This window comes from Salmo salar, chromosome ssa14 (genome assembly GCF_905237065.1).
Source record: "Salmo salar chromosome ssa14, Ssal_v3.1, whole genome shotgun sequence".
NCBI lineage: Eukaryota > Metazoa > Chordata > Actinopteri > Salmoniformes > Salmonidae > Salmo > Salmo salar.
This window is the reverse complement of record NC_059455.1, coordinates 40,093,824-40,110,568: the sequence shown is the minus strand read 5'-3', so window position 1 is coordinate 40,110,568 and position 16,745 is coordinate 40,093,824. Positions and strand designations below refer to the sequence as shown.

At 44.3% G+C, this 16,745-nt stretch overlaps 1 long non-coding RNA gene across 1 annotated transcript; it reads left to right on the top strand.

The window, feature by feature from the left end:
- Positions 1-3,262: 3,262 nt before the first annotated feature.
- On the top strand, positions 3,263-5,041 carry LOC106569681 (uncharacterized). Its single transcript, XR_001320536.2, has 4 exons — positions 3,263-3,641; positions 3,997-4,126; positions 4,247-4,341; positions 4,457-5,041. It is a non-coding gene; the product is annotated as an uncharacterized lncRNA (long non-coding RNA).
- The last annotated feature ends 11,704 nt before the right edge of the window (positions 5,042-16,745 follow it).

Sequence of the window (16,745 nt, the reverse complement as noted above, 5' to 3'; positions counted from 1 at the left end):
ATAGATATAGGTCTGTAGCAGTTTGGGTCAAGAGTGTCCCCCCCTTTGAAGAGGGGGATGACCGCAGCTGCTTTCCAATCTTTGGGAATCTCAGACGTCACGAAAGAGAGGTCGAACAGGCTAGTAATAGGGGTTGCAACAATTTCGGCAGATAATTTTAGAAAGAAAGGGTCCAGATTGTCTAGCCCGGCTGATTTGTAGGGGTCCAGATTTTGCAGCTCTTTCAGAACATCAGCTGACTGGATTTGGGTGAAGGAGAAATGGGGACGGCTTGGGCGAGTTGCTGTGGGGGGTGCAGTGTTGTTGACCGGGGTAGGGGTAGCCAGGTGGAAAGCATGGCCAGCCGTAGAAAAATGCTTATTGAAATTCTCAATTATAGTGGATTTATCGGTGGTGACAGAGTTTCCTATCCTCAAGGCAGTGGGCAGCTGGGAGGAGGTGCTCTTATTCTCCATGGACTTTACAGTGTCCCTGAACTTTTTTCAGTTTGTGTTGCGGGAAGCTAATTTCTGCTTGAAAAAGCTTGCCTTGGCTTTTCTAACTGCCTGTGTTTATTGGTTTCTGACTTCCCTGAAAAGTTGCATATCACGGGGGCTGTTCGATGCTAATGCAGAACGCCACAGGATGTTTTTGTGTTGGTTAAGGGCAGTCAGGTCTAGAGAGAACCAAGGGCTATATCTGTTCCTGGTTCTAAATTTCTTGATTGGGGCATGCTTATTTAAGATGGTGAGGAAGGCATTTAAAAAAAAATAACCAGGCATCCTCTACTGACGGGATGAGGTCAATATCCTTCCAGGATACCCAGGCCAGGTCGATTAGAAAGGCTTGCTCGTTGAAGTGTTTCAGGGAGCGTTTGACAGTGATGAGTGGAGGTCGTTTCACCGCTGACCCATTACGGATGCAGGCAATGAGGCAGTGATCGCTGAGATCTTGGTTGAAAACATCAAAGGTGTATTTAGAGGGCAAGTTGGTTAGGATGATATCTATAAGGGTGCCCGTGTTTACGGCTTTGGGGTGGTACCTGGTGTGTGGAGTATGAAATGATTTTTGCTATCTTTCTTTTTTTACATCCGTTATTAGACAGTGGCAACACGGAACACTAATGATTATGAACATGGTCTTTTGCCTGCTAATGCCTGAAATGCAGTGAAGAAAATGATATGACAACAATAACGTCTAATGTAACTGGCCCCTCTAACAGTACAACTGGCCCCAGCTTGGCCCCCCCAGTTGAAATGGTCTAGAACCGCCACTGGTGTAGCCTAGGCTGCTGCATAACATATATGTCATGAGTTTTTGCTTGTGTCCGTCCGGAGTGATTTTGTGACGTGTTATCATCTTTGCTAAATAAATACTGGAAAGTCTACTCGAGCGCACGCGAAAAAATGTGCTGCATCAACCTCTCTCTTTAATCTAACGTTTAATGGATGATGCGATGGAAGCTATCAAATCATTTGGAATTGTTTTCAACATCCCCGAAAAGATGTTCAGCATGTCAAGCATCGTAACGTGCAATTACAGGTGGCTTGATGATAGGCTTCCCTGTTGACCAGCTATACATTTGATACCAATTTGGAATTGAACGCTCTCACTTTTTCATCCTTCTTCACGAAACTGATCTCAGGCAGAGGTCGACCCTCGCTTTTAATTCGCACCTTTTCTGTGTACCCCAGAGAATTAAAGGGGTTCTTCAACAAAAAGTCCACAACATTTTCGGCAGCATTGGCCATTCAGGCGGAGAAAACTGTACACTCGCGCCGGTAGCTAGCTAGCTACTGAAGTTAGCAAGGCAAATTTAAATAAATTGCACTAACGACACAAAAGTTCTAAACCCAAGAAAACTATTTATTTAAATGTATTTACATCCTGTAATTTGAAAAAACTCATTTGAATTGAATAATGGTCAAAAATGCTCAACTATCACTTTTCACTCTTATTAATCTCTATCCAACAATGTCACCAAGCTTCTCCACATAGAACCCTCAAAATGCTCTGTGGCACAATCCCAATACAACACACTAGGTTCGTTCTCTGATCCTACATCTATCCTACATCTATGATTGGATGGACAACATACTGCAAAAGCTTTGATTGGTTGGAGGTCGTCCCCTGGAAATGGTCATAATTACCATGTATGTCTATGGAAGGGGGTGAGGCCTACCAGCCTCCTAGGTGTTGTATTGAAGTCAATGTAGCCAGAGGGGGACAGAAGCTAGCTGTCCTCAGGCTACACCATGGTGCTAGCCCAGACAGTGCTGTTGAAGTTACTGTAGACCTTCATTGCAAAACAGTGTATTTATTTTATAACCAATTATTTGGTGACATATGAGTATATTTGGTATAGTTTTATCTAAAAAGTCAAACTTTTTAAATGTTTCACTATTTCCATTTTTATGACATTTCACTGAGGAGGATGGTCCTCCCCTTCCTCCACTGATCAACACGTGTTCTGTGCAGCAGAAGTCCTGATCCATGTGACAGGTGTTTGTGTGAGCAACATGAGATTTGTATGTTCACCAATGCAGCTGTAGTCCTGATGAACAGGGCTGCATTTCATTCCCAAAAGTTGTGTTCTTCCTTCTGCCACCTCACAGATCTGATAGGACTGAGTAAGTGAAAGCAATATGGTGTAAACTAGGAGGAGCTATTGCCTAACCTATCACCACATCTGGGGAGGGGACAACTTCTTAGAATGAAATGCAACCCAGGTCCTTGTTTTGTAAGTGGAGGCGTGTCTTGCTCTCTCATTGAGTGACAATCATTTCAGTGCTTCATATTTTCACGGTGAGGACAGACAGGACACGCTACCTGCTCAAAATGTGTGTGTGGGTGTGTGTTATCTAATGAACCTCTCTGTGGTCAGGGTCTCAGGTTCCAGGATCCAGGCCCCTGTTTTTCCACTGGGGGTTTGAGACCAGAGGAGAGGGAAGAAGAGGAGGAGTATGACGAAGAAGCCAGTGAGGTCCACAGGATGATGGTTTAGACCAGAGCTGTGATCTCACTCCTGCTGACCCCCTACTGAACAGTACTGTACACAGCAGCGTCAGTCTACGGTACACGTCCCACTTCTTTGAGTTTCTCTATATGCCATTTACATTCATGGGTTTCTCCTTTAGTATTAATCATCTAGATTCCTGTAATACAACACTGTGTATCATTTACATACTTATGTTTTTATGCCTCATGGCTCTAAGTAGAAATCCTGTCTAGGGGAGTGATATTATCTCTATTTTCCATGACATTGACATCAATCACAAGTTACTGTACATTCAGATATTCCTATAATCATCTGTGGACTGTTGATGGTGATGTAAGTGGATAGTGTGTGCATGTGTGTCCGTGCATGTGTGTACATGTTCATGTATGCTGATAGCAAGCACACCACGGGAGATAGTGTTACATTCAGGTACAGAGGTGCTGGTGGGCTCCATAAAGAGTAGGAACCGTTTGTTTTAGTCTCTGTGTTCCTCTCTGTTCCCCCTGAGCCTCTCACAAGGCTCCCTAGAGAGACTAGACATCACCAACACGGAGGAAGAGGAGAGGAGCTCGGGTCTATCTGAGGGGCCAGCTTATGATATGGTTCTAGAGTATTTGGCTTGCCAGTACCCGATATCGTGAGATAGACTGTGGATGCCTGACAAGTTAGTGTTTTGGTTTTTCAGTGTACTGGACTAGCTACATAAACAAGCTAACCAACTCCCTATTCACCTCAACACTTCCCTCTTTTGTCTATAATATAGCACTTGTGCATAATGAACAAGCCACACAACTAACCCCCCACTCTTTAGTAAAAGTGACACAGCTGTGGTTATATGGAGTGGTGATTTCATCAGTACAATAGTAAGACAGGATGCACTGTCTCTATCTAAGTCATAATGCACAACTGACATGCTATATATGAAAGGTTTACGATTTGGTAAAGTGTTTCCAAATGAACATTTAAAATGTGGATTTAGACAATGTCTTCATCCTGGTATTGTGTTGTTGTTACTGTAGCCTGCAGCAGAGCCCCCCTGAACCCAGACAGTGAGTGGGATCTGGGAGGTAGTGTGAGTTTGGCTTGTCTCCTGCTCCTCTGTTGTCAAGACCCAGTCCCAGAGCATCATAGACCCTCACCACATCCCAGGTTAGTGTCAATACATTGACTAACTCCCAAACTGGCACAAAGGCTGTACTATTGGTAATACAGCTAACAACATCCTGGGTGTTGAAGTGACGCTGATGTTGGGTTTATTCTGGAATGTAGAGGACAGTGAGACCAGAGACAGACAGTGGGTTTGGGAGCTCTGATCTGAGTCGCCCAGCCACAGGACGATCCCAACCAAAACTTCATACAGAAAGGTACAGCTACATACAAACCTGGAGTGAGGCAAGCTATTTGAGTGGACATTTCAGTAATGTATTAATAATTCAAATGTATGAAATGTATGTTGATGTTTTTATCACCTATCCTCAGGCTCCAGTTCCAGTCTGATGGGGCCTCCAGTCCTGTGAGAATGAGTGACAGCGAAGGCTCCTGCTCCAACCTGCAGACCACTATCCATCTGACTGGGGATATTGGAGAGAGGAGACCCAGTCTGCAGACCACTATCCATCTGACTGGAGATATTGGAGAGAGGAGACCCAGTCTGCAGACTACTATCCATCTGACTGGGGATATTGGAGAGAGGAGACCCAGTCTGCAGACTACTGTCTATCTGACTGGGGATATTGGAGAGAGGAGACCCAGTCTGCAGACCACTATCCATCTGACTGGGGATATTGGAGAGAGGAGACCCAGTCTGCAGACTACTATCCATCTGACTGGAGATATTGGAGAGAGGAGACCCAGTCTGCAGACCACTATCCATCTGACTGGGGATATTGGAGAGAGGAGACCCAGTCTGCAGACTACTGTCTATCTGACTGGGGATATTGGAGAGAGGAGACCCAGTCTGCAGACCACTATCCATCTGACTGGAGATATTGGAGAGAGGAGACCCAGTCTGCAGATGCCTCCTCAGTTGTGCAGGACTGCAGTGGACTACTGGCTGACCAGACCTACTCAGAGTGTACCTGTTAAACTGCATGGTGAGTGGTGAAGATTCACACAGCTTCTGCTGTGGTTCTAGTGGAAGTGTGGATGTTTTTCAGTAGAGGCAGTACAGCTGGGCAAAGGTTAGTCTAAAAGTACTGAGTATTCAACTCAAGAGTAAACTTGACCATATGAAAATGATAACCAGGACAGGCTACCAGGTAATAAGGCTTGCATCATAGTGGCCAAAACCCTAATGTTTTTGAGTTGACTAACCTCTCTCTCGCTGTGTCTCTCCAGTGAGGCGATGCAGGTCCTACATTCGGAGGTGTCCCAACTGAGGAGAGACCTGGAAGAGGGTCTGGTCCAGCTGCCTCACCTCTCCCAGAGGATGGACTACCTTACCTCCAGATACAGACAGAACAGAAGGCTTAAAACCTCTCCCAGAGGATGGACTACCTTACCTCCAGATACAGACAGAACAGAAGGCTTATAACCTCTCCCAGAGGATGGACTACCTTACCTCCAGATACAGACAGAACAGAAGGCTTAAAACCTCTCCCAGAGGATGGACTACCTTACCTCCAGATACAGACAGAACAGAAGGCTTAAAACCTCTCCCAGAGGATGGACTACCTTACCTCCAGATACAGACAGAACAGAAGGCTTAAAACCAAGCTGTTGATTCCTGCTAGTGCCAATGTGTAATTTAGTATTAGTTCGGTTTGCATGTAATTGAGATATTGCTTATATTAGCATGTAATGTTAGTCATTGTAAATGTAATCTTGGTTAACCCAGAACTAAAGTCTTACGTTATTGGTCAGATGCTCAATGAAGTTCTTGGTCCATACATGTTAAGAGAAGTGATGAAGAGATGCTAGAATGAGGAGTGGAACCAGAGTGAGGAGCTCCACCCTCTCTCTTTGTAAGTTATGGGCCAAATGTTCCCTCCCCTTCTGAAAGTCGAAAGACGCTAACACCTGCGAAATCGTGACTTGTCCAAATAACCAGTGACCGGAAACTATTGCCTGCTCGTTATCAATTGATATCCACAGAATAAAAACATAGTTTTAAAAAAAATGTTTTTATTAATTTATGTTTACGTAGTCTGCCCACCAGAGATAATTGTAAATGTAATGTTGTGTTTAATTGTCAATTTCATTGTGTACGAAGTTACAGCTCCCTGGCCTGTGTATGGTCCTTTTTCCCAGGTATAGACAGTGTGGAGTCGGACCGCTCTGAGAACATGCTGCCATTCCACAGTACACCACTAGGTGTCAGGAGAGGGAGCAGCAAGCCCTACTCCTGCTAGGACAGACCAGGGAAAACCCAAAGCAAAAAACCCTCCAATACAGGTTGGTGGTCCTGGTATTGACTTTCTCCTAATGGGTGTAAAATACAGGGAACAGTTGGAAAAACAAGACTGATTCTTACATTATATGTTTAACAAAAGATTAAATCAGTTGCTGAGTCAGATTTTGGTCATTCAGTTTGCAGAATTTGCCTTAAAGTTATCTTCGGTGGTCCTGAAGGTAGTTGTGTGTGCTTCTCCATCCATCTTACCATCCGAGAACTGTTCTCTGGAGACCTCCAATCTCACCCACTCCAGTCCTCCAGCATTCCAGCACTCATACAAGAACCCAAGCTACAGATCTCCATGTAAGGACCAGCAACCAGTCCACTCCTGCCCATATGACACTGTCATGACTGGGCCTCATCATGACTACTTTATTCATTTCATTATCACGTCACAATTTAAAGATGCACTATGCAGAAATCAAAGGCCAAGGAGAAGAACAGCACCCAGTGTTGTCTACTCCTACACTATATTCTCTCACTCACTCACTCACTCACTCACTCACTCACTCACTCACTCACTCACTCACTCACTCACTCACTCACTCACTCACTCACTCACTCACTCACTCAAAATGTGAGAGCAGCAGGTGCTGTCTGTGGGTAGACACAGAAGGAGCTCTACCCAGTCAGACTCACCTCTACTGCCCAGCAATGTGTTTTTCCAGCGGACACTTCCCCCAGCTCACTTCCCCCAAGGTGAGGCTTCCACATGGAGATAGGAGAATGGAGATAGGTATTTACTGAGGAATTATGAGGTAAAATGGGTTAAATGCGGAAGCCACATTTCAGTTGAATACATTCAGTTGGACAACTGACTAGGTCTCCCCCTTTCCCACTTACCCGTTCTGTAATAGTTACGTCAAAGAATTATGCAAAGAATAGTAATCCTAAAGGAATCAAATAACTATGTGTTGTTTCATGTCATGTAACCATCATTAATTACATCATAAGTTTACAATTAGAATAACTTCTGAATGTATTTCAGTGAGGAAAACATGCTTTCCAGATGTTGAAGTTCTTAGAAAATTGGTGTATTAGAGAAATTTTACTGAATCTGATCATTTTATTTTGAATGAAATTATTTACAACCAGTTATTTTGTAAATGTCATATGTTTTAAAAGATAACATCTTGGCGTCGCAAAATGGCCCCCCATATTCCAGAGGCCCGTGTGTGTTAAGATGAACACAAGAGGGACTCTTCACATAGGAGTCTATTCTACTGTAACTTTGCAACTATTGGCTTGGTAACAACATTGGTAACAACAGCTACCTCAGTACTACTATTATTACAACCAGTATCATTCAGCCACCTCAACTTATTGCCTCTATGGCCGCAGGACATCCCTGTCACACTATTCTAGTACTACCCAGCCAACTGTCCATCCACCATTCCCCTACACAAAGGGACAGAGATTATGTTGATAAAAACTAGGCCAGATTTTGAATATTACATTACAGAAAAAAAGCCCCTTCACTTCTGAGAATGTGTATCGACTTTGGTCCTCTTAACTATAATTTGTTCACCTGACACCCTCCCGCCCATTGTTTTCGCCCTGTTGATATCGCAGACAAAACCGACGCTTATTGAGTTTTTCTATCAGATGTCTTTGTGTTCCCCTTGCTCTGTCCCATTCCGGTGCCAAGTTGTGTGTTTTGTTGTAGAATATTCTGTTTCCCTGTTGTTCTCTTATGGGTGTCTGAGGAGAAGTGTCCGGGCAACATGCTTAACCGTCCCGTCCAATTTTCTTTTAGATATAGGTGATTTCCCTAGACCTATAGACATCAACACAACCCTTCTCTTAGATATGATCTTAAACAACACAAAACAGTTCATTTTCCTGGGGGCTTGGGATTCTTTCATGCCCTGTGGTCGTGGATTCCTGTAAAAGACCTAACTTACCGCAATATCACATTTTCCTCTCTAAAGACACTGAAACCATTTTATTATATCTCTCATTAGTAGGTCAAACCAGAGGTGGCCAGATCAGCTCCAGGTCAATCCCTAATCCATAAAACGTCACTTTCACAGCTATCACACTGATACTGTCCATGTGTCCTCCCAGAGGTGTGAAACTGCCCTGTGACCTTGAGGTGTCTGTCAACACCTTGATTATGCCAGTTGGATGTCTTCCAGCTGAGCTACCTATCTACCATTCTGCTCCCTCCCTGGGCTGTGTACTGAAGCCTGATCTGGTGTGTTCTCTGGGGGGGAACCATGGTCCTCCATGACATCCACATAAAAGGAGAGGAAACTAGTGCAAGCGGAAGTCTAAGTGCTGTGCCCCCACAGTGTTAAACCTGATCCCTACACAATCAAACACAAACACAAATTTAAGGACATATTGTGCCGCCACACTCAAACCTGAGCTAAGAGGACAGACCACCAACTTTTCAGTCGCCTGCCATGGGTCCGTGCTTGGTGTTTGTGTATGTCTTGTCATAGCAGTAGTACTAACACAGAATAACACACTTTACACGTTTTCTTTTTGTAACTACACGGGAACTGACAATCACACCTGACAATAATCCTCCAAATTGCATGTAAATTAACTCCCATGGTTGAGTGCTCCAACTCCTGTCTACCTCGAATAAGTCCTTTAGGACATTTTTCTAGATAAGCCCTTTTGTTGAACTCTCATTGGGAAAAGGGAGATATATATATATATATATATCACTTATAGTAGCCGTGACAACAATACAATGGGGCTGGAGATAGCCTAGTAGCCTAAGGGCGTTGGGCCAGTAACTGCAAGTTGTTGGTTCAAATCCCCAAGCCGACTAGGTGAGAATTTTGTCGATGTACCCTTGAGCAAGGCACTTAACTCTAATTGCTCCTGTAAGTCACTCTGGATAAGAACGTCTGACAAATGTACTGATAGCATATGATAGTGTTCCCCAACTGGTGACCCGCCGGTAATTTTATTTTTCTGAGCAAAAACATTTTGACTCTTCTATTTTTATTATTTTTATTGTTGGACATAAAAGACTGTAAAAACACCTGTTCCAAAGTGTTCCAACGCATAATAGAGAGATATATGTGATACAAAAAAATGGTTATATTTTAGTCTAATATTATAACTGTTTGGGCATCTTTTTGTCAATTTCCAGTCTACAAATTATTTTTAATTATGTTCCGGACACCTGAACATCCGCTTAAGAAAATAATCAGCCCGTGGCTGAAACTAGTTGATGATCCCTGGCATATGGTATCGCTCATATTGTTTATTTAGATGTATTGTGATCCTGTCTCTGTCTGATATCTTCTCATTCTGAGGCATACATCTAATGATCGTTATCTTACCCTGGTGTTCATCTATACTCTATCTATTTATGTAATAACTTATTTGAAAGATTATATATAACATACATTTGTTTTCTTCTTTTGTTGGACGTTTTGAGTGAGGTGGTCAGCAACATAGAATTACATGTAGGATTTCTGTGGTCTGCAATTTATCCAATCACACAGCTTCACAGGTTGGTTCCTGGAACTTCACAGTCCAGGTCAACTTCACGGTTGGTTACTGGAAAACACTGGTTCCTGACAATAGAAAAAGCTCTCACTTTGAATAGTGGACAATAGTATTAGTTTGGCTGAAACAATAATGTTTTGGGAAGGACATTTTCTAGCCTGTATCCCCTATTTATAAAACTATCAATATGACCTCAAGTGTCCGTCACCAAGCCTAGGGATTCATCTGACATTTATAAGTAGTTGTACAACTAGGGAAAGAAAAAATGTAAATGAAGCATCACATATCAGTTGTGTGCCATGGACAGGGGAGCAGGTCTCCCCTAAAGGGACCATTCTAATCTTGATGGGATCACCTACAAGGCTATAATAAATCATAACAATAGAAATATGAAACTCAGATCAAGTTTCAGATCTATCTCTGTAAAGTTTAATTTGCTCAGATTTCTCTCTTTGTCCTTGGTTCACAAAACAGCCTTAACCACGCTTGATGCTTTTTTTCTCGATTTACTCGTACACACCCACACCTGTTCATGCTTAGAATTAGTAGTGACTAGTCAATGGTTCACATTTGCATCTTCTGTTAGCTAAGGGGTTCTTGGAGAAACCTTTAATGGTTCGATGTAGCAACCTGGAGTGGAGGCGTGGCTTAGTATTTTAGTTAGGTGTTTGGCCACCCGTTAGAGTAAATGTCATTCCTGTTCATCTGTTCTGTTGTGTCATCACATGTTAAGGTTGAACAATGACAGTTTGGTAGCTTTAATGAGGCTAACAGAGGTGTATGAGTTCCTCAAGAGCCTATGCAAATCCCAAAGTTGGAATAGTTACCACTTTATTACTATACGTAATCAGCAATGTTAATATTATTAATATTATATTCAAAAATATAATATGTAAAGATATTCAAGGACGGTTGGCCAAAAATATCTGAAAGCCACACTTCTAATAAGTCACGCCTCCAATCTGATTGGCTGTCACCTCTACAATAAATTATAAGGAATGTTCAAAATTGAACCCCTCCCATGACAAAAAAGTTCAGGTTTGAACCTTTACATAGGGGTTCCACAAATAGACCCTTTTCAGAAGCGTTCCTCGAGGAACCTTCTTAAACTACAATGTTTCCACTGGTGTGGCAACCCAAAAGTTTCTTCCAGACACCTTTACTTCTAGAGTGTAGGATCTGACTTAGAGAGCCACGCATGACAGAGATATAGTCACTGGGGAACAAGGAGTGTTCAGTTCAAGCTCTACCATTGAATTACATGTACAAGAAAGGCATCTCACATGTAAAGAGGTGTCTTTGTCAGTACCAAACAATTAACCTTCACTGTATGACATGGAACACCTGGTAGTATACACGTTTCTTCACATCTTAACTGATAACCTTGCTGCATATGAGGTTAATAACTTCCTTCATGACCAGACCAGTCTTTGTCATCAGTCTTTGGCCCTTTGTATTCGATTTTAATAAATAGGATAGCTTTGGACACACAGTACTGCTGTCGACTGTGGTGAGTAACAAAGTGAGCCTACTGGGTCAGATAATGGGTGATACTGAGGCCTGTGAGCAGTAACAAGATGGCGCCAGTGAGGATGGCTGCCGTTTCATGGGCTCTTAATCAACAGTGCTATTTTGTTTGTTTGTTCAAAACATTTTAAACATATTTTGTACATAATGTTGCTGCTACCATCTCTTATGACCAAAAAGAGCTTCTGGAAATCAGAACAGCGATTACTGACCTTGAACTGGAAGAAGAATTTCTCTTTAATGAGTCGGACGAGAGGGATTTACTCCAGACACCCGAACAGGCCCACATCCCCATCATTCGTAGGAGAAAAAGACGCAAGAGGTATCACGGAAAGAGATCGGGGTGCCTTGTGAGGATACGCCGACGAGTGGCTAATCTTCCCTTGCCATCCGTACTACTAGCCAACGTACAATCACTGGATAATAAATTGGACAAACTCCTACCAATGGGACATTAAATACTGTAATATCTTATGTTTCACCGAGTCGTGGCTGAACGACGACATGAATAACATACAGCTGGCAGGTTGTACACTGTATCAGCAGGAGAGAACAGCAGCCTCTGGTAAGACATGCGGTGGCGGTCTATGTATATTTGTAAACAACAGCTGGTGCACGATATCTAAGGAAGTCTCGAGGTTTTGCTCGCCTGAGGTAGAGTATCTCATGATAAGCTATAGACCACACTATCTACCTAGAGAGTTTATCTGTATTTTTCGTAGCTGTCTACATACTGATGCTGGCACTAAGACCGCACTCAATGAGCTATATACCACCATAAGCAAACAGGAAAACATTAATCCAGAGGTGGCACACCTAGTGGCCTGGGACTTTAATGCAGGGAAACTTAAATCAGTTTTACCTCATTTCTATCAGCATGTTAAATTTGCAACCAGAGGGAAAAAAACTCTAGACCACCTTTACTCCACACACAGAGACGTGTGCAAAGCTCTCCCTCGCCCTCCATTTGGAAAATCTGACCATAATTCTGTCCTCCTGATTCCTGCTTACAAGCAAAAATGAAAGCAGGAAGCACCAGAGACTCGGTCAATAAAAAAGTGGTCAGATGAAGCAGATGCTAAGCTACAGGATTGTTTTGCTAGCACAGACTGGAATATGTTCCGGTATTCTTCCGATGGCATTGAGGAGTACACCGCATCAGTCACTGGCTTCATCAATAAGTACATCGATGACGTCGTCCCCACAGTGACTGTACTTACATACCCCAACCAGAAGCCATGGATTACAGGCAACCTCCTGCCGCTTTCAAGGAGCGGGACTCTAACCCGGAAGCTTATAAGAAATCCTGCTATGCCCTCCGATGAACCATCAAACAGGCAAAGCATCAATACAGGACAAAGATCTAATCGTACTACACTGGCTCCGACGCTCGTTGGATGTGGCAGGGCTTGCAAACTATTACAGACTACAAAGGGAAGCACAGCCGAGAGCTCCCCAGTGACACGAGCCAGCGGTGTCAGAGGAAGGCCCAAAAAATTGTCAAAGACTCCAGCCACCCTAGTCATAGATTGTTCTCTCTGCTACCGCACGGCAAGCTGTACCGGAGCGTCAAGTCTAGGTCCAAGAGGCTTCTAAATAGCTTTTACCCCCAAGCCATAAGACTACTGAACATCTAATCAAATGGCTACCCAGACTATTTGCATTGCCCCCCCACCTCTCTTTTACGCTGCTGCTACTCTCTGTTATTATCTGTGTATAAGTCACTTTAATAACTCTACCCACATGTATATATTACCTCAACTAACTGGTGGCCCCGCACATTGACTCTGTACCCTGTACCCCCTGTATATAGTCTCGCTATTGTTATTTTACTGCTGATCTTTAATTATTAGTTACTTTTATTTTTTAGGTATTTTTCTTAAAACTGCATTGTTGGTCAAGGGCTTGTAAGTAAGCATTTCACTGTTGTATTCGGCGCATGTGACAAATAAAATTGTATTTTATTTGAAATCAAGTGGCATATAGGCTAAATAACTAATTAAATGTTGGTGTTGTTCCCAAGATATTCCTAGCCTGGTTCCAGATCTGTTTGTGTTCTTGCCAACTCCAAATATGTGGCACCCAGGCTAACACCCTGACCACATACTGTATATTAACAACATGTATTGTCATGACTATTTATATAGATTGGGTCCTACTTTGATAGATTGAAGGGAAAGTGACAAATAGATCTGACAAATTGATCTGTCAAATGAGCTATCAGTTCCATTTCATCCAAGAGATATTGTCACGGCTGTCTGAAGGATCGGACCAAAATGCAGCGTGTTCGTAGTTCCACATATTTATTTATTCCGTGAAACTAAATGCAATACACTCAATACTTGAAACATAAAACAACAACCCGTGCAGAGAGAAAACACACTACTCAAGAAATAATCACCCACAAACACAGGTGGGACAAACATCAACATAAATATGACCTCCAATTAGAGGTAACGAGGATCAGCTGCCTCCAATTGGGGATCAACCCAAACAACACCAACATAGAAATACAAAACTAGAAACTGAACATAGAAATACAAAAACAGACAAACACCCCCTGTCACGCCCTGACCTACTCTACCATAGAAAATAACACCTTCTATGGTCAAGACGTGACAGTACCCCCCCCCAAAAAAATATTTTTAAACCCAACAACAAACCCCCCCACACACAACAAACCCCCACACACAACAACAAAACACAAAGGGAGGGTAGAGTGGGTGACTAATGTCTATGGCGGCTCATATGCAGTACCCAGAACCTTCTTATCTAGTGCCTACCCCCATGGAGGCGGCTCGGGTTCGGGGCGTAACCCCCACTCCACCCACGGATCCCTCTGCTTCTTTACCTCCTGACCGTGGATCGTCGTCAAAAGAACCAGACTGTAGATCATTGCTAGAGGTTCTGGGCTGTAGGCCGCCGCTGAAGGTTCTGGGCTGTAGACCGCCGCTGAAGGCTTTTGGCTGCAGACCGCCGCTGAAGGCTCCGGGCTGTGGAGCGCCGCTGAATGCTCCGGGCTGGGGAGCGCCGCTGAAGGCTCCGGACTGGGGAGTGCCGCTGGAGGCTCCGGGCTGGGGAGCGCCCCTGAAGGCTCCGGACTGGGGAGTGCCGCTGGAGGCTCCGGACTGGGAGGCGTCGCTGGAGGCTCCGGACTCGGAGGCGTTGCTGGAGACTCTGGACTGATGAGCGTCGCTGGAGGCTCCGGACTGATGAGCGTCGCTGGAGGCTCCAGACTAGGGAGCGTCGCTGGAGGTTCCGGGCTAAGATCCGTCTCAATAGGTTCCGGACTGTAGGCCGTCTCAGTAGGTTCCGGACTGTAGACCGTCTCAGTAGGTTCCGGACTGTAGGCCGTCTCAGTAGGTTCCGGACTGTAGGCCATCTCAGTAGGTTCCGGACTGTAGGCCGTCTCAGTAGTTTCCAGACTGTAGGCCGTCTCAGTAGTTTCCGGAATGTAGGCCGTCTCAGTAGGTTCCGGAATGTAGGCCGTCTCAGTGGGTTCCGGACTGAAAAATGTCGCCGGAAGCTCTGGACTGGGAACTGTCGCCGGAAGCTCTGGATGGGGAACTGTCGCCGGAAGCTCTGGACGGGGAACTGTCGCCGGAAGCTCTGGACGGGGAACTGTCGCCGGAAGCTCTGGACGGGGAACTGTCGCCGGAAGCTCTGGACGGAGAACTGTCGCCGGAAGCTCTGGACTGGGAATGTGCACTGGAATCCTGATTCTGTCACGGCTGTCTGAAGGATCGGACCAAAATGCAGCGTGTTCATAGTTCCGCATATTTATTTATTCCGTGAAACTAAATGCAATACACTCAATACTTGAAACACAAAACAACAAACCGTGACGCAGAGAGAAAACACACTACTCAAGAAATAATCACCCACAAACACAGGTGGGACAAACATCAACATAAATATGACCTCCAATTAGAGGTAACGAGGATCAGCTGCCTCCAATTGGGGATCAACCCAAACAACACCAACATAGAAATACAAAACTAGAAACTGAACATAGAAATACAAAAACAGACAAACACCCCCTGTCACGCCCTGACCTACTCTACCATAGAAAATAACAACTTACTATGGTCAGGACGTGACAGATATAAAATATCAACGCTTTAGGGGAAAACCCTCTGGCCAGTGGCTGTCCATCCATGAGAGGTGCCTTCCACAAAACTCTCAATACAGAGAGAAATAGGTCATGAAACATTGTATCGGACAAGTGAACAGAAAGTCATGTCTTGAGGCTATGTTTTTGTGTCTTACCACAACAATAACATAGTGCTATAGGTGACTCGTACAAAATAATGTCTGATTTTCTCCCTTAGGATATAGGCTTCCCTCTGTTTCAAAGGATATGAAGGCCTACATTTGAGAGATAATTATAGGAATTCCTAACATTCCTGTCAAATGATTTGAAGAACTGTTTATCTTGAAGTAAACAACTGAGTAGCTGTCCTCCACCCATCTGGTGAAACAAATAAATCATAGCTCCTATAATGGCCTGGTACATGCTAAACTAAAGCCTGGTGTCTTGCTTTTACTGTAGTTATGTTGAGCTATTAGCTGCTTGTAGGATAGATTGGGCTATAGCTAGCATACCATTCTCATGACAGGTAATACTCACAGGAGGTGTAGAATAGCACTTAGCAACGCAGTATAACTGGCACAAATCTCCGGTTTATTGTACAACCTTGGTTGTTACATCTGCTCCTGCCACGCCCTCTACTTCTCATCTTGTGTCTCCTTAACCTGCCACCACTCCCCCAGTGCTCTCTCCCTCTCTCTGTGTGTGTGTATATGTGATTGTGTGAGTGGAGACCGGTGTGCTGGAGGCAGAGCAGATCCCCACCAGCTGCAACCTGTTCCATAATCAAGACCTGTACAAATACTCAGCCCTGCCACTTCCACGCTGCCAGTTCGTAGCCTCTGCTCAGTCGGTCTGCGTTTTAAAGCTGTTTGTTCCTGCATAGAGCTTGTAATGCTGTTATGCCTGTTTTTCCCTTAGCCTGGCGCTGCTTTTCTCTGTGCTAAAGTTCCGTCCACTCTGACTCTGGTCCCTGTCTCCAGTCCCATGTCTCGTCAGTCCTGCTGCCGTCCTGGACCCCCCCCCCCCCCCCCACTCTACTGCTTCCTTGGATTCCTCTCCCGACCTGCTTACCCAGCCCCAACATCCCTCACTCTAGCCTCAGCCTCAGCACCTGGCTCCCTGCAATCCGCCCAAGCTTTCCCTGGCCTGCACCCCTTCTTCCCCATTTGTCAATAAATATCTTGGTTACCTTATCCCTGTCTCCTCGTCTGAGTCTGCCCTTGGGTTCACCTGCTCCGCACCGCGTAACATTGGTTGTAAACTCTTAGAAAAACAAGGTG